Source organism: Ascidiella aspersa, chromosome 3 (assembly GCF_963924565.1).
Source record: "Ascidiella aspersa chromosome 3, kaAscAspe10.2, whole genome shotgun sequence".
Classification (NCBI taxonomy): Eukaryota; Metazoa; Chordata; class Ascidiacea; order Phlebobranchia; family Ascidiidae; genus Ascidiella; species Ascidiella aspersa.
The window spans coordinates 11,637,008-11,655,004 of NC_139449.1; the positions used below are offsets into that span (position 1 = coordinate 11,637,008).

General features: G+C 34.3%; 9 non-coding genes across 9 annotated transcripts; all 9 read right to left on the bottom strand.

Moving 5' to 3' along the window:
* Positions 1 to 86: 86 nt before the first annotated feature.
* Positions 87 to 158, bottom strand: Trnad-guc (transfer RNA aspartic acid (anticodon GUC)). The gene has a single exon. It is a non-coding gene; the product is annotated as a tRNA-Asp (tRNA).
* Positions 159 to 3,554: 3,396 nt separating this feature from the next.
* Positions 3,555 to 3,626, bottom strand: Trnad-guc (transfer RNA aspartic acid (anticodon GUC)). The gene has a single exon. It is a non-coding gene; the product is annotated as a tRNA-Asp (tRNA).
* A 1,660-nt stretch (positions 3,627 to 5,286) lies between these two features.
* On the bottom strand, positions 5,287 to 5,358 carry Trnad-guc (transfer RNA aspartic acid (anticodon GUC)). Its single transcript has one exon. It is a non-coding gene; the product is annotated as a tRNA-Asp (tRNA).
* A 1,661-nt stretch (positions 5,359 to 7,019) lies between these two features.
* On the bottom strand, positions 7,020 to 7,091 carry Trnad-guc (transfer RNA aspartic acid (anticodon GUC)). Its single transcript has one exon. It is a non-coding gene; the product is annotated as a tRNA-Asp (tRNA).
* Positions 7,092 to 8,751: 1,660 nt separating this feature from the next.
* Positions 8,752 to 8,823, bottom strand: Trnad-guc (transfer RNA aspartic acid (anticodon GUC)). The gene has a single exon. It is a non-coding gene; the product is annotated as a tRNA-Asp (tRNA).
* A 3,364-nt stretch (positions 8,824 to 12,187) lies between these two features.
* On the bottom strand, positions 12,188 to 12,259 carry Trnad-guc (transfer RNA aspartic acid (anticodon GUC)). The gene has a single exon. It is a non-coding gene; the product is annotated as a tRNA-Asp (tRNA).
* Positions 12,260 to 13,919: 1,660 nt separating this feature from the next.
* Positions 13,920 to 13,991, bottom strand: Trnad-guc (transfer RNA aspartic acid (anticodon GUC)). Its single transcript has one exon. It is a non-coding gene; the product is annotated as a tRNA-Asp (tRNA).
* Positions 13,992 to 15,650: 1,659 nt separating this feature from the next.
* Positions 15,651 to 15,722, bottom strand: Trnad-guc (transfer RNA aspartic acid (anticodon GUC)). The gene has a single exon. It is a non-coding gene; the product is annotated as a tRNA-Asp (tRNA).
* A 1,664-nt stretch (positions 15,723 to 17,386) lies between these two features.
* On the bottom strand, positions 17,387 to 17,458 carry Trnad-guc (transfer RNA aspartic acid (anticodon GUC)). The gene has a single exon. It is a non-coding gene; the product is annotated as a tRNA-Asp (tRNA).
* Between the last annotated feature and the right edge of the window lie 539 nt (positions 17,459 to 17,997).

Genomic DNA, 17,997 nt, shown 5'->3' on the forward strand with positions numbered 1-17,997 from the left:
TTATGTTAAGGTTTACAATTTGAGCGGAATCGAAATAACATAAGAGTAGAAAAAGCAAATGAATAACTTCAGCCTTTGAAAAAGATCTCCCCGTCGGGGAATCGAACCCCGGTCTCCCGCGTGACAGGCGGGGATACTGACCACTATACTAACGAGGAAGACGTGACAGGGTAGCATACCTATATTGGCTGGTGTTATTTCGCGTTTTGAATAATAAGAAAGAAAAAAAAAGCTTCTGAGATTTGGAATGTCACATTTACAAATTAATATATCATATCAACTCTATCCATATTTTTGTTAACAATTGTATGGTTTACTAATCTAACCGTGTTTCCTATACATCTCAGATGATAGAAATATTCAACATTAAACGTAAGACCACTTGCAAACAAATTAAATTGCATTTGAACTTTATTGATTTGTGTGTCTTTCAAAAAGAACAAGAATTGGTGATTTCAAAATAATAGCTAAACACATTTTTGTTGAATACTGTAAAGTTGTAAAACCATCAGTGATAATTGGAAATATTATTTTAATTGGCTCGTCATTATACGTGTATATTTATCAACAAGCTTTAGATATCTCTAGTTTAACTAAGTGAAGATTTATATTCAGTTGAGTACTTATTCAAGGTACTGAAAAACTTATTTTGTATATTTGTCTTTAGTGCATCGTTTGCTTTGATGAGATTGAAACCGAAAAATACTTGATAAACTGATTAAAGAGGTAATTGTAAAAGATTGTGATTAGTACATCAAAGGGACAGCCGTTCTGCAAGCGGGTAGTCAATGAATTTGAAAAAACAACACTGATAAGGGTAACAGAAAATTTCAACAGCGCTTCATTAGACAGTTCTCCTTTTTTGTTTGTAATTATCAAAATCAGCTTTGCTGCCTATAAAAATATGGAATCAACTACTTGGCTTATACGTCGTTTGACACAATTATAAAAGCGAGTTCAATTTATCGCAAGACGACTTTAGTAATAAAATGTCACCCAATGCTTTTGAGAACTGCAATGCAATCGGACTCCTGAGCATGAGTTTCTGTGAAACGCTTCACGTGTCTCCAAAGATTGAAAGATTTCATACAGCGAAACCAAGACGTAGAATGAAGAGACAATCAACCAACAGTAAACCCACTTGCATTAACAAATCTGCAACGACTAGTACAACAAGGAAACGAGCTCGAAGCGAAGAAAATGAACATGTAAACGATCGTTTGCAATGCCAACCAGAATGCCTTTTCAAAGACTATCGACAGCAAGCGAAACGTTTTAGACACGTGTCAGATATCACTGCTTGCAAAAATCCTTCTTACGCTCACCAAACAACTACAGTGCCAATTGGAAGAAGAATCAATTTCAGTAAAATATCTGATGTTGGTCCATCTTTCCCGAACCTGTCATGCTCTTCGTTGGTTACCAGTGTTCTGCGAGGTCAACATGGTCGGCGTTGTCAGCAAAACTTGCGCACGTGTGCTGTTGCATAAAATGTTGCATCATTTTATTATTTTCATTTTCTATATTAAGTATATGTTTGTTCCAACCTTTTGTATTAAAAAAAATATTATTCAGCTTTTCTTTATTGTTTTGTCTTTATATATGCGCACGTTTTTATCTGTTATGTTTCAGTTTTCAAATGTTATTCATGTAATTTCATGGTTCCAAATATACAGCAAAGTTCGTGTATTTCATTCATGTTTCAACTACCAACTTCCAATCAGTTATATCTACAATTATGTTAAGGTTTACAATTTGAGCGGAATCGAAATAACATAAGAGTAGAAAAAGCAAATGAATAACTTCAGCCTTTGAAAAAGATCTCCCCGTCGGGGAATCGAACCGCGGTCTCCCGCGTGACAGGCGGGGATACTGACCACTATACTAACGAGGAAGACGTGACAGGGTAGCATACCTATATTGGCTGGTGTTATTTCGCGTTTTGAATAATAAAAAAGAAAAAAAAAGCTTCTGAGATTTGGAATGTCACATTTACAAATTAATATATCATATCAACTCTATCCATATTTTTGTTAACAATTGTATGGTTTACTAATCGAACCGTGTTTCCTATACATCTCAGATGATGAAAATATTCAACATTAAACGTAAGACTACTTGCAAACAAATTAAATTGCATTTGAACTTTATTGATTTGTGTGTCTTTCAAAAAGAACAAGAATTGGTGATTTCAAAATAATAGCTAAACACATTTTTGTTGAATACTGTAAAGTTGTAAAACCATCAGTGATAATTGGAAATATTATTTTAATTGGCTCGTCATTATACGTGTATATTTATCAACAAGCTTTAGATATCTCTAGTTTAACTAAGTGAAGATTTATATTCAGTTGAGTACTTATTCAAGGTACTGAAAAACTTATTTTGTATATTTGTCTTTAGTGCATCGTTTGCTTTGATGAGATTGAAACCGAAAAATACTTGATAAACTGATTAAAGAGGTAATACAGATTGTGATTAGTACATCAAAGGGACAGCCGTTCTGCAAGCGGGTGGTCAATGAATTTGAAAAAACAACACTGATAAGGTTAACAGAAAATTTCAGCAGCGCTTCATTAGACAGTTCTCCTTTTTTGTTTGTAATTATCAAAATCAGCTTTGCTGCCTATAAAAATATGGAATCAACTACTTGGCTTATACTTCGTTTGACACAATTATAAAAGCGAGTTCAATTTATCGCAAGACGACTTTAGTAATAAAATGTCACCCAATGCTGTTGAGAACTGCAATGCAATCGGACTCCTGAGCATGAGTTTCTGTGAAACGCTTCACGTGTCTCCAAAGATTGAAAGATTTCATACTGCGAAACCAAGACGTAGAATGAAGAGACAATCAACCAACAGTAAACCCACTTGCATTAACAAATCTGCAACGACTAGTACAACAAGGAAACGAGCTCGATGCGAAGAAAATGAACATGTAAACGATCGTTTGCAATGCCAACCAGAATGCCTTTTCAAAGACTATCGACAGCAAGCGAAACGTTTTAGACACGTGTCAGATATCACTGCTTGCAAAAATCCTTCTTACGCTCACCAAACAACTACAGTGCCAATTGGAAGAAGAATCAATTTCAGTAAAATATCTGATGTTGGTCCATCTTTCCCGAACCTGTCATGCTCTTCGTTGGTTACCAGTGTTCTGCGAGGTCAACATGGTCGGCGTTGTCAGCAAAACTTGCGCACGTGTGCTGTTGCATAAAATGTTGCATCATTTTATTATTTTCATTTTCTATATTAAGTATATGTTTGTTCCAACCTTTTGTATTAAAAAAAATATTATTCAGCTTTTCTTTATTGTTTTGTCTTTATATATGCGCACGTATTTATCTGTTATGTTTCAGTTTTCAAATGTTATTCATGTAATTTCATGGTTCCAAATATACAGCAAAGTTCGTGTATTTCATTCATGTTTCAACTACCAACTTCCAATCAGTTTTATCTAGAATTATGTTAAGGTTTACAATTTGAGCGGAATCGAAATAACATAAGAGTAGAAAAAGCAAATGAATAACTTCAGCTTTTGAAAAAGATCTCCCCGTCGGGGAATCGAACCCCGGTCTCCCGCGTGACAGGCGGGGATACTGACCACTATACTAACGAGGAAGACGTGACAGGGTAGCATACCTATATTGGCTGGTGTTATTTCGCGTTTTGAATAATAAGAAAGAAAAAAAAAGCTTCTGAGATTTGGAATGTCACATTTACAAATTAATATATCATATCAACTCTATCCATATTTTTGTTAACAATTGTATGGTTTACTAATCTAACCGTGTTTCCTATACATCTCAGATGATAGAAATATTCAACATTAAACGTAAGACCACTTGCAAACAAATTAAATTGCATTTGAACTTTATTGATTTGTGTGTCTTTCAAAAAGAACAAGAATTGGTGATTTCAAAATAATAGCTAAACACATTTTTGTTGAATACTGTAAAGTTGTAAAACCATCAGTGATAATTGGAAATATTATTTTAATTGGCTCGTCATTATACGTGTATATTTATCAACAAGCTTTAGATATCTCTAGTTTAACTAAGTGAAGATTTATATTCAGTTGAGTACTTATTCAAGGTACTGAAAAACTTATTTTGTATATTTGTCTTTAGTGCATCGTTTGCTTTGATGAGATTGAAACCGAAAAATACTTGATAAACTGATTAAAGAGGTAATAAAGATTGTGATTAGTACATCAAAGGGACAGCCGTTCTGCAAGCGGGTAGTCAATGAATTTGAAAAAACAACACTGATAAGGGTAACAGAAAATTTCAGCAGCGCTTCATTAGACAGTTCTCCTTTTTTCTTTGTAATTATCAAAATCAGCTTTGCTGCCTATAAAAATATGGAATCAACTACTTGGCTTATACTTCGTTTGACACAATTATAAAAGCGAGTTCAATTTATCGCAAGACGACTTTAGTAATAAAATGTCACCCAATGCTGTTGAGAACTGCAATGCAATCGGACTCCTGAGCATGAGTTTCTGTGAAACGCTTCACGTGTCTCCAAAGATTGAAAGATTTCATACAGCGAAACCAAGACGTAGAATGAAGAGACAATCAACCAACAGTAAACCCACTTGCATTAACAAATCTGCAACGACTAGTACAACAAGGAAACGAGCTCGAAGCGAAGAAAATGAACATGTAAACGATCGTTTGCAATGCCAACCAGAATGCCTTTTCAAAGACTATCGACAGCAAGCGAAACGTTTTAGACACGTGTCAGATATCACTGCTTGCAAAAATCCTTCTTACGCTCACCAAACAACTACAGTGCCAATTGGAAGAAGAATCAATTTCAGTAAAATATCTGATGTTGGTCCATCTTTCCCGAACCTGTCATGCTCTTCGTTGGTTACCAGTGTTCTGCGAGGTCAACATGGTCGGCGTTGTCAGCAAAACTTGCGCACGTGTGCTGTTGCATAAAATGTTGCATCATTTTATTATTTTCATTTTCTATATTAAGTATATGTTTGTTCCAACATTTTGTATTAAAAAAAATATTATTCAGCTTTTCTTTATTGTTTTGTCTTTATATATGCGCACGTATTTATCTGTTATGTTTCAGTTTTCAAATGTTATTCATGTAATTTCATGGTTCCAAATATACAGCAAAGTTCGTGTATTTCATTCATGTTTCAACTACCAACTTCCAATCAGTTATATCTAGAATTATGTTAAGGTTTACAATTTGAGCGGAATCGAAATAACATAAGAGTAGAAAAAGCAAATGAATAACTTCAGCCTTTGAAAAAGATCTCCCCGTCGGGGAATCGATCCCCGGTCTCCCGCGTGACAGGCGGGGATACTGACCACTATACTAACGAGGAAGACGTGACAGGGTAGCATACCTATATTGGCTGGTGTTATTTCGCGTTTTAAATAATAAAAAAGAAAAAAAAAGCTTCTGAGATTTGGAATGTCACATTTACAAATTAATATATCATATCAACTCTATCCATATTTTTGTTAACAATTGTATGGTTTACTAATCTAACCGTGTTTCCTATACATCTCAGATGATAGAAATATTCAACATTAAACGTAAGACCACTTGCAAACAAATTAAATTGCATTTGAACTTTATTGATTTGTGTGTCTTTCAAAAAGAACAAGAATTGGTGATTTCAAAATAATAGCTAAACACATTTTTGTTGAATACTGTAAAGTTGTAAAACCATCAGTGATAATTGGAAATATTATTTTAATTGGCTCGTCATTATACGTGTATATTTATCAACAAGCTTTAGATATCTCTAGTTTAACTAAGTGAAGATTTATATTCAGTTGAGTACTTATTCAAGGTACTGAAAAACTTATTTTGTATATTTGTCTTTAGTGCATCGTTTGCTTTGATGAGATTGAAACCGAAAAATACTTGATAAACTGATTAAAGAGGTAATAAAGATTGTGATTAGTACATCAAAGGGACAGCCGTTCTGCAAGCGGGTAGTCAATGAATTTGAAAAAACAACACTGATAAGGGTAACAGAAAATTTCAGCAGCGCTTCATTAGACAGTTCTCCTTTTTTCTTTGTAATTATCAAAATCAGCTTTGCTGCCTATAAAAATATGGAATCAACTACTTGGCTTATACGTCGTTTGACACAATTATAAAAGCGAGTTCAATTTATCGCAAGACGACTTTAGTAATAAAATGTCACCCAATGCTTTTGAGAACTGCAATGCAATCGGACTCCTGAGCATGAGTTTCTGTGAAACGCTTCACGTGTCTAAAAAAGATTGAAAGATTTCATACAGCGAAACCAAGACGTAGAATGAAGAGACAATCAACCAACAGTAAACCCACTTGCATTAACAAATCTGCAACGACTAGTACAACAAGGAAACGAGCTCGAAGCGAAGAAAATGAACATGTAAACGATCGTTTGCAATGCCAACCAGAATGCCTTTTCAAAGACTATCGACAGCAAGCGAAACGTTTTAGACACGTGTCAGATATCACTGCTTGCAAAAATCCTTCTTACGCTCACCAAACAACTACAGTGCCAATTGGAAGAAGAATCAATTTCAGTAAAATATCTGATGTTGGTCCATCTTTCCCGAACCTGTCATGCTCTTCGTTGGTTACCAGTGTTCTGCGAGGTCAACATGGTCGGCGTTGTCAGCAAAACTTGCGCACGTGTGCTGTTGCATAAAATGTTGCATCATTTTATTATTTTCATTTTCTATATTAAGTATATGTTTGTTCCAACATTTTGTATTAAAAAAAATATTATTCAGCTTTTCTTTATTGTTTTGTCTTTATATATGCGCACGTATTTATCTGTTATGTTTCAGTTTTCAAATGTTATTCATGTAATTTCATGGTTCCAAATATACAGCAAAGTTCGTGTATTTCATTCATGTTTCAACTACCAACTTCCAATCAGTTATATCTAGAATTATGTTAAGGTTTACAATTTGAGCGGAATCGAAATAACATAAGAGTAGAAAAAGCAAATGAATAACTTCAGCCTTTGAAAAAGATCTCCCCGTCGGGGAATCGATCCCCGGTCTCCCGCGTGACAGGCGGGGATACTGACCACTATACTAACGAGGAAGACGTGACAGGGTAGCATACCTATATTGGCTGGTGTTATTTCGCGTTTTAAATAATAAAAAAGAAAAAAAAAGCTTCTGAGATTTGGAATGTCACATTTACAAATTAATATATCATATCAACTCTATCCATATTTTTGTTAACAATTGTATGGTTTACTAATCGAACCGTGTTTCCTATACATCTCAGATGATGAAAATATTCAACATTAAACGTAAGACTACTTGCAAACAAATTAAATTGCATTTGAACTTTATTGATTTGTGTGTCTTTCAAAAAGAACAAGAATTGGTGATTTCAAAATAATAGCTAAACACATTTTTGTTGAATACTGTAAAGTTGTAAAACCATCAGTGATAATTGGAAATATTATTTTAATTGGCTCGTCATTATACGTGTATATTTATCAACAAGCTTTAGATATCTCTAGTTTAACTAAGTGAAGATTTATATTCAGTTGAGTACTTATTCAAGGTACTGAAAAACTTATTTTGTATATTTGTCTTTAGTGCATCGTTTGCTTTGATGAGATTGAAACCGAAAAATACTTGATAAACTGATTAAAGAGGTAATACAGATTGTGATTAGTACATCAAAGGGACAGCCGTTCTGCAAGCGGGTGGTCAATGAATTTGAAAAAACAACACTGATAAGGTTAACAGAAAATTTCAGCAGCGCTTCATTAGACAGTTCTCCTTTTTTGTTTGTAATTATCAAAATCAGCTTTGCTGCCTATAAAAATATGGAATCAACTACTTGGCTTATACTTCGTTTGACACAATTATAAAAGCGAGTTCAATTTATCGCAAGACGACTTTAGTAATAAAATGTCACCCAATGCTGTTGAGAACTGCAATGCAATCGGACTCCTGAGCATGAGTTTCTGTGAAACGCTTCACGTGTCTCCAAAGATTGAAAGATTTCATACAGCGAAACCAAGACGTAGAATGAAGAGACAATCAACCAACAGTAAACCCACTTGCATTAACAAATCTGCAACGACTAGTACAACAAGGAAACGAGCTCGAAGCGAAGAAAATGAACATGTAAACGATCGTTTGCAATGCCAACCAGAATGCCTTTTCAAAGACTATCGACAGCAAGCGAAACGTTTTAGACACGTGTCAGATATCACTGCTTGCAAAAATCCTTCTTACGCTCACCAAACAACTACAGTGCCAATTGGAAGAAGAATCAATTTCAGTAAAATATCTGATGTTGGTCCATCTTTCCCGAACCTGTCATGCTCTTCGTTGGTTACCAGTGTTCTGCGAGGTCAACATGGTCGGCGTTGTCAGCAAAACTTGCGCACGTGTGCTGTTGCATAAAATGTTGCATCATTTTATTATTTTCATTTTCTATATTAAGTATATGTTTGTTCCAACCTTTTGTATTAAAAAAAATATTATTCAGCTTTTCTTTATTGTTTTGTCTTTATATATGCGCACGTATTTATCTGTTATGTTTCAGTTTTCAAATGTTATTCATGTAATTTCATGGTTCCAAATATACAGCAAAGTTCGTGTATTTCATTCATGTTTCAACTACCAACTTCCAATCAGTTATATCTAGAATTATGTTAAGGTTTACAATTTGAGCGGAATCGAAATAACATAAGAGTAGAAAAAGCAAATGAATAACTTCAGCTTTTGAAAAAGATCTCCCCGTCGGGGAATCGAACCCCGGTCTCCCGCGTGACAGGCGGGGATACTGACCACTATACTAACGAGGAAGACGTGACAGGGTAGCATACCTATATTGGCTGGTGTTATTTCGCGTTTTGAATAATAAGAAAGAAAAAAAAAGCTTCTGAGATTTGGAATGTCACATTTACAAATTAATATATCATATCAAATCTATCCATATTTTTGTTAACAATTGTATGGTTTACTAATCTAACCGTGTTTCCTATACATCTCAGAATATAGAAATATTCAACATTAAACGTAAGACCACTTGCAAACAAATTAAATTGCATTTGAACTTTATTGATTTGTGTGTCTTTCAAAAAGAACAAGAATTGGTGATTTCAAAATAATAGCTAAACACATTTTTGTTGAATACTGTAAAGTTGTAAAACCATCAGTGATAATTGGAAATATTATTTTAATTGGCTCGTCATTATACGTGTATATTTATCAACAAGCTTTAGATATCTCTAGTTTAACTAAGTGAAGATTTATATTCAGTTGAGTACTTATTCAAGGTACTGAAAAACTTATTTTGTATATTTGTCTTTAGTGCATCGTTTGCTTTGATGAGATTGAAACCGAAAAATACTTGATAAACTGATTAAAGAGGTAATAAAGATTGTGATTAGTACATCAAAGGGACAGCCGTTCTGCAAGCGGGTAGTCAATGAATTTGAAAAAACAACACTGATAAGGGTAACAGAAAATTTCAGCAGCGCTTCATTAGACAGTTCTCCTTTTTTCTTTGTAATTATCAAAATCAGCTTTGCTGCCTATAAAAATATGGAATCAACTACTTGGCTTATACGTCGTTTGACACAATTATAAAAGCGAGTTCAATTTATCGCAAGACGACTTTAGTAATAAAATGTCACCCAATGCTTTTGAGAACTGCAATGCAATCGGACTCCTGAGCATGAGTTTCTGTGAAACGCTTCACGTGTCTCCAAAGATTGAAAGATTTCATACAGCGAAACCAAGACGTAGAATGAAGAGACAATCAACCAACAGTAAACCCACTTGCATTAACAAATCTGCAACGACTAGTACAACAAGGAAACGAGCTCGAAGCGAAGAAAATGAACATGTAAACGATCGTTTGCAATGCCAACCAGAATGCCTTTTCAAAGACTATCGACAGCAAGCGAAACGTTTTAGACACGTGTCAGATATCACTGCTTGCAAAAATCCTTCTTACGCTCACCAAACAACTACAGTGCCAATTGGAAGAAGAATCAATTTCAGTAAAATATCTGATGTTGGTCCATCTTTCCCGAACCTGTCATGCTCTTCGTTGGTTACCAGTGTTCTGCGAGGTCAACATGGTCGGCGTTGTCAGCAAAACTTGCGCACGTGTGCTGTTGCATAAAATGTTGCATCATTTTATTATTTTCATTTTCTATATTAAGTATATGTTTGTTCCAACATTTTGTATTAAAAAAAATATTATTTAGCTTTTCTTTATTGTTTTGTCTTTATATATGCGCACGTATTTATCTGTTATGTTTCAGTTTTCAAATGTTATTCATGTAATTTCATGGTTCCAAATATACAGCAAAGTTCGTGTATTTCATTCATGTTTCAACTACCAACTTCCAATCAGTTATATCTAGAATTATGTTAAGGTTTACAATTTGAGCGGAATCGAAATAACATAAGAGTAGAAAAAGCAAATGAATAACTTCAGCCTTTGAAAAAGATCTCCCCGTCGGGGAATCGAACCGCGGTCTCCCGCGTGACAGGCGGGGATACTGACCACTATACTAACGAGGAAGACGTGACAGGGTAGCATACCTATATTGGCTGGTGTTATTTCGCGTTTTGAATAATAAAAAAGAAAAAAAAAGCTTCTGAGATTTGGAATGTCACATTTACAAATTAATATATCATATCAACTCTATCCATATTTTTGTTAACAATTGTATGGTTTACTAATCGAACCGTGTTTCCTATACATCTCAGATGATGAAAATATTCAACATTAAACGTAAGACTACTTGCAAACAAATTAAATTGCATTTGAACTTTATTGATTTGTGTGTCTTTCAAAAAGAACAAGAATTGGTGATTTCAAAATAATAGCTAAACACATTTTTGTTGAATACTGTAAAGTTGTAAAACCATCAGTGATAATTGGAAATATTATTTTAATTGGCTCGTCATTATACGTGTATATTTATCAACAAGCTTTAGATATCTCTAGTTTAACTAAGTGAAGATTTATATTCAGTTGAGTACTTATTCAAGGTACTGAAAAACTTATTTTGTATATTTGTCTTTAGTGCATCGTTTGCTTTGATGAGATTGAAACCGAAAAATACTTGATAAACTGATTAAAGAGGTAATAAAGATTGTGATTAGTACATCAAAGGGACAGCCGTTCTGCAAGCGGGTAGTCAATGAATTTGAAAAAACAACACTGATAAGGGTAACAGAAAATTTCAGCAGCGCTTCATTAGACAGTTCTCCTTTTTTGTTTGTAATTATCAAAATCAGCTTTGCTGCCTATAAAAATATGGAATCAACTACTTGGCTTATACGTCGTTTGACACAATTATAAAAGCGAGTTCAATTTATCGCAAGACGACTTTAGTAATAAAATGTCACCCAATGCTGTTGAGAACTGCAATGCAATCGGACTCCTGAGCATGAGTTTCTGTGAAACGCTTCACGTGTCTCCAAAGATTGAAAGATTTCATACAGCGAAACCAAGACGTAGAATGAAGAGACAATCAACCAACAGTAAACCCACTTGCATTAACAAATCTGCAACGACTAGTACAACAAGGAAACGAGCTCGAAGCGAAGAAAATGAACATGTAAACGATCGTTTGCAATGCCAACCAGAATGCCTTTTCAAAGACTATCGACAGCAAGCGAAACGTTTTAGACACGTGTCAGATATCACTGCTTGCAAAAATCCTTCTTACGCTCACCAAACAACTACAGTGCCAATTGGAAGAAGAATCAATTTCAGTAAAATATCTGATGTTGGTCCATCTTTCCCGAACCTGTCATGCTCTTCGTTGGTTACCAGTGTTCTGCGAGGTCAACATGGTCGGCGTTGTCAGCAAAACTTGCGCACGTGTGCTGTTGCATAAAATGTTGCATCATTTTATTATTTTCATTTTCTATATTAAGTATATGTTTGTTCCAACCTTTTGTATTAAAAAAAATATTATTCAGCTTTTCTTTATTGTTTTGTCTTTATATATGCGCACGTATTTATCTGTTATGTTTCATGGTTCCAAATATACAGCAAAGTTCGTGTATTTCATTCATGTTTCAACTACCAACTTCCAATCAGTTATATCTAGAATTATGTTAAGGTTTACAATTTGAGCGGAATCGAAATAACATAAGAGTAGAAAAAGCAAATGAATAACTTCAGCCTTTGAAAAAGATCTCCCCGTCGGGGAATCGAACCCCGGTTTCCCGCGTGACAGGCGGAGATACTGACCACTATACTAACGAGGAAGACGTGACAGGGTAGCATACCTATATTGGCTGGTGTTATTTCGCGTTTTGAATAATAAAAAAGAAAAAAAAAGCTTCTGAGATTTGGAATGTCACATTTACAAATTAATATATCATATCAACTCTATCCATATTTTTGTTAACAATTGTATGGTTTACTAATCGAACCGTGTTTCCTATACATCTCAGATGATAGAAATATTCAACATTAAACGTAAGACCACTTGCAAACAAATTAAATTGCATTTGAACTTTATTGATTTGTGTGTCTTTCAAAAAGAACAAGAATTGGTGATTTCAAAATAATAGCTAAACACATTTTTGTTGAATACTGTAAAGTTGTAAAACCATCAGTGATAATTGGAAATATTATTTTAATTGGCTCGTCATTATACGTGTATATTTATCAACAAGCTTTAGATATCTCTAGTTTAACTAAGTGAAGATTTATATTCAGTTGAGTACTTATTCAAGGTACTGAAAAACTTATTTTGTATATTTGTCTTTAGTGCATCGTTTGCTTTGATGAGATTGAAACCGAAAAATACTTGATAAACTGATTAAAGAGGTAATACAGATTGTGATTAGTACATCAAAGGGACAGCCGTTCTGCAAGCGGGTGGTCAATGAATTTGAAAAAACAACACTGATAAGGTTAACAGAAAATTTCAGCAGCGCTTCATTAGACAGTTCTCCTTTTTTGTTTGTAATTATCAAAATCAGCTTTGCTGCCTATAAAAATATGGAATCAACTACTTGGCTTATACTTCGTTTGACACAATTATAAAAGCGAGTTCAATTTATCGCAAGACGACTTTAGTAATAAAATGTCACCCAATGCTGTTGAGAACTGCAATGCAATCGGACTCCTGAGCATGAGTTTCTGTGAAACGCTTCACGTGTCTCCAAAGATTGAAAGATTTCATACAGCGAAACCAAGACGTAGAATGAAGAGACAATCAACCAACAGTAAACCCACTTGCATTAACAAATCTGCAACGACTAGTACAACAAGGAAACGAGCTCGAAGCGAAGAAAATGAACATGTAAACGATCGTTTGCAATGCCAACCAGAATGCCTTTTCAAAGACTATCGACAGCAAGCGAAACGTTTTAGACACGTGTCAGATATCACTGCTTGCAAAAATCCTTCTTACGCTCACCAAACAACTACAGTGCCAATTGGAAGAAGAATCAATTTCAGTAAAACATCTGATGTTGGTCCATCTTTCCCGAACCTGTCATGCTCTTCGTTGGTTACCAGTGTTCTGCGAGGTCAACATGGTCGGCGTTGTCAGCAAAACTTGCGCACGTGTGCTGTTGCATAAAATGTTGCATCATTTTATTATTTTCATTTTCTATATTAAGTATATGTTTGTTCCAACCTTTTGTATTAAAAAAAATATTATTCAGCTTTTCTTTATTGTTTTGTCTTTATATATGCGCACGTATTTATCTGTTATGTTTCAGTTTTCAAATGTTATTCATGTAATTTCATGGTTCCAAATATACAGCAAAGTTCGTGTATTTCATTCATGTTTCAACTACCAACTTCCAATCAGTTATATCTAGAATTATGTTAAGGTTTACAATTTGAGCGGAATCGAAATAACATAAGAGTAGAAAAAGCAAATGAATAACTTCAGCCTTTGAAAAAGATCTCCCCGTCGGGGAATCGAACCCCGGTCTCCCGCGTGACAGGCGGGGATACTGACCACTATACTAACGAGGAAGACGTGACAGGGTAGCATACCTATATTGGCTGGTGTTATTTCGCGTTTTGAATAATAAGAAAGAAAAAAAAAAGCTTCTGAGATTTGGAATGTCACATTTACAAATTAATATATCATATCAACTCTATCCATATTTTTGTTAACAATTGTATGGTTTACTAATCGAACCGTGTTTCCTTTACATCTCAGATGATAGAAATATTCAACATTAAACGTAAGACCACTTGCAAACAAATTAAATTGCATTTGAACTTTATTGATTTGTGTGTCTTTCAAAAAGAACAAGAATTGGTGATTTCAAAATAATAGCTAAACACATTTTTGTTGAATACTGTAAAGTTGTAAAACCATCAGTGATAATTGGAAATATTATTTTAATTGGCTCGTCATTATACGTGTATATTTATCAACAAGCTTTAGATATCTCTAGTTTAACTAAGTGAAGATTTATATTCAGTTGAGTACTTATTCAAGGTACTGAAAAACTTATTTTGTATATTTGTCTTTAGTGCATCGTTTGCTTTGATGAGATTGAAACCGAAAAATACTTGATAAACTGATAAAGAGGTAATACAGATTGTGATTAGTACATCAAAGGGACAGCCGTTCTGCAAGCGGGTGGTCAATGAAATTGAAAAAACAACACTGATAAGGTTAACAGAAAATTTCAGCAGCGCTTCATTAGACAGTTCTCCTTTTTTGTTTGTAATTATCAAAATCAGATTTGCTGCCTATATAAATATGGAATCAATACTTGGCTTCTACTTCGTTTGACACAATTATGAAAGCGAGTTCAATTTATCGCAAGACGACTTTAGTAATAAAATGTCACCCAATGCTGTTGAGAACTGCAATGCAATCGGACTCCTGAGCATGAGTTTCTGTGAAACGCTTCACGTGTCTCCAAAGATTGAAAGATTTCATACAGCGAAACCAAGACGTAGAATGAAGAGACAATCAACCAACAGTAAACCCACTTGCATTAACAAATCTGCAACGACTAGTACAACAAGGAAACGAGCTCGAAGCGAAGAAAATGAACATGTAAACGATCGTTTGCAATGCCAACCAGAATGCCTTTTCAAAGACTATCGACAGCAAGCGAAACGTTTTAGACACGTGTCAGATATCACTGCTTGCAAAAATCCTTCTTACGCTCACCAAACAACTACAGTGCCAATTGGAAGAAGAATCAATTTCAGTAAAATATCTGATGTTGGTCCATCTTTCCCGAACCTGTCATGCTCTTCGTTGGTTACCAGTGTTCTGCGAGGTCAACATAGTCGGCGTTGTCAGCAAAACTTGCGCACGTGTGCTGTTGCATAAAATGCTGCATCATTTTATTATTTTCATTTTCTATATTAAGTATATGTTTGTTCCAACCTTTTGTATTAAAAAAAATATTATTCAGCTTTTCTTTATTGTTTTGTCTTTATATATGCGCACGTATTTATCTGTTATGTTTCAGTTTTCAAATGTTATTCATGTAATTTCATGGTTCCAAATATACAGCAAAGTTCGTGTATTTCATTCATGTTTCAACTACCAACTTTCAATCAGTTATATCTAGAATTATGTTAAGGTTTACAATTTGAGCGGAATCGAAATAACATAAGAGTAGAAAAAGCAAATGAATAACTTCAGCCTTTGAAAAAGATCTCCCCGTCGGGGAATCGAACCCCGGTCTCCCGCGTGACAGGCGGGGATACTGACCACTATACTAACGAGGAAGACGTGACAGGGTAGCATACCTATATTGGCTGGTGTTATTGCGCGTTTTGAATAATAAGAAAGAAAAAAAAGCTTCTGAGATTTGGAATGTCACATTTACAAATTAATATATCATATCAACTCTATCCATATTTTTGTTAACAATTGTATGGTTTACTAATCGAACCGTGTTTCCTATACATCTCAGATGATAGAAATATTCAACATTAAACGTAAGACCACTTGCAAACAAATTAAATTGCATTTGAACTTTATTGGTTTGTGTGTCTTTCAAAAAGAACAAGAATTGGTGATTTCAAAATAATAGCTAAACACATTTTTGTTGAATACTGTAATGTTGTAAAACCATCAGTGATAATTGGAAATATTATTTTAATTGGCTCGTTATTATAGGTGTATATTTATCAACAAGCTTTAGATATCTCTAGTTTAACTAAGTGAAGATTTATATTCAGTTGAGTTCTTATTCAAGGTACTGAAAAACTTATTTTGTATATTTGTTTTAGTGCATCGTTTGCTTTGATGAGATTGAAACCGAAAAATACTTGATATACTGATTAAAGAGGTAATACAGATTGTGATTAGTACATCAAAGGGACAGCCGTTCTGCAAGCGGGTGGTCAATGAATTTGAAAAAACAACACTGATAAGGTTAACAGAAAATTTCAGCAGCGCTTCATTAGACAGTTCTCCTTTTTTGTTTGTAATTATCAAAATCAGCTTTGCTGCCTATATAAATATGGAATCAACTACTTGGTTTATAGCCTACTTCGTTTGACACAATTATAAAAGCGAGTTCAATTTATCGCAAGACGACTTTAGTAATAAAATGTCACCCAATGCTGTTGAGAACTGCAATACAATTGGACTCCTGAGCATGAGTTTCTGTGAAACGCTTCACGTGTCTCCAAAGATTGAAAGATTTCATACAGCGAAACCAAGACGTAGAATGAAGAGACAATCAACCAACAGTAAACCCACTTGCATTAACAAATCTGCAACGACTAGTACAACAAGGAAACGAGCTCAAAGCGAAAAAAATGAACATGTAAACGATCGTTTGCAATGCCAACCAGAATGCCTTTTCAAAGACTATCGACAGCAAGCGAAACGTTTTAGACACGTGTCAGATATCACTGCTTGCAAAAATCCTTCTTACGCTCACCAAACAACTACAGTGCCAATTGGAAGAAGAATCAATTTCAGTAAAATATCTGATGTTGGTCCATCTTTCCCGAACCTGTCATGCTCTTCGTTGGTTACCAGTGTTCTGCGAGGTCAACATGGTCGGCGTTGTCAGCAAAACTTGCGCACGTGTGCTGTTGCATAAAATGTTGCATCATTTTATTATTTTCATTTTCTATATAAAGTATATGTTTGTTCCAATATTTTGTATTAAAAAAAATATTATTCAGCTTTTCTTCATTTTTTTTGTATTTATATATACGCACGTATTTATCTGTTATGTTTCAGTTTTCAAATGTTATTTATGTAATTTCATGGTTCAAAATATACAGCAAAGTTCGTGTATTTCATTCATGTTTCAACTACCAACTTCCAATCAGTTATATCTAGAATTATGTTAAGGTTTACAATTTGAGCGGAATCGAAATAACATAAGAGTAGAAAAAGCAAATGAATAACTTCAGCCTTTGAAAAAGATCTCCCCGTCGGGGAATCGAACCCCGGTCTCCCGCGTGACAGGCGGGGATACTGACCACTATACTAACGAGGAAGACGTGACAGGGTAGCATACCTATATTGGCTGGTGTTATTTCGCGTTTTGAATAATAAGAAAGAAAAAAAAAGCTTCTGAGATTTGGAATGTCACATTTACAAATTAATATATCATATCAACTCTATCCATATTTTTGTTAAAAATTGTATGGTTTACTAATCGAACCGTGTTTCCTATACATCTCAGATGATAGAAATATTCAACATTAAACGTAAGACCACTTGCAAACAAATTAAATTGCATTTGAACTTTATTGATTTGTGTGTCTTTCAAAAAGAACAAGAATTGGTGATTTCAAAATAATAGCTAAACACATTTTTGTTGAATACTGTAAAGTTGTAAAACCATCAGTGATAATTGGAAATATTATTTTAATTGGCTCGTCATTATACGTGTATATTTATCAACAAGCTTTAGATATCTCTAGTTTAACTAAGTGAAGATTTATATTCAGTTGAGTACTTATTCAAGGTACTGAAAAACTTATTTTGTATATTTGTCTTTAGTGCATCGGTTGCTTTGATTAGATTGAAACC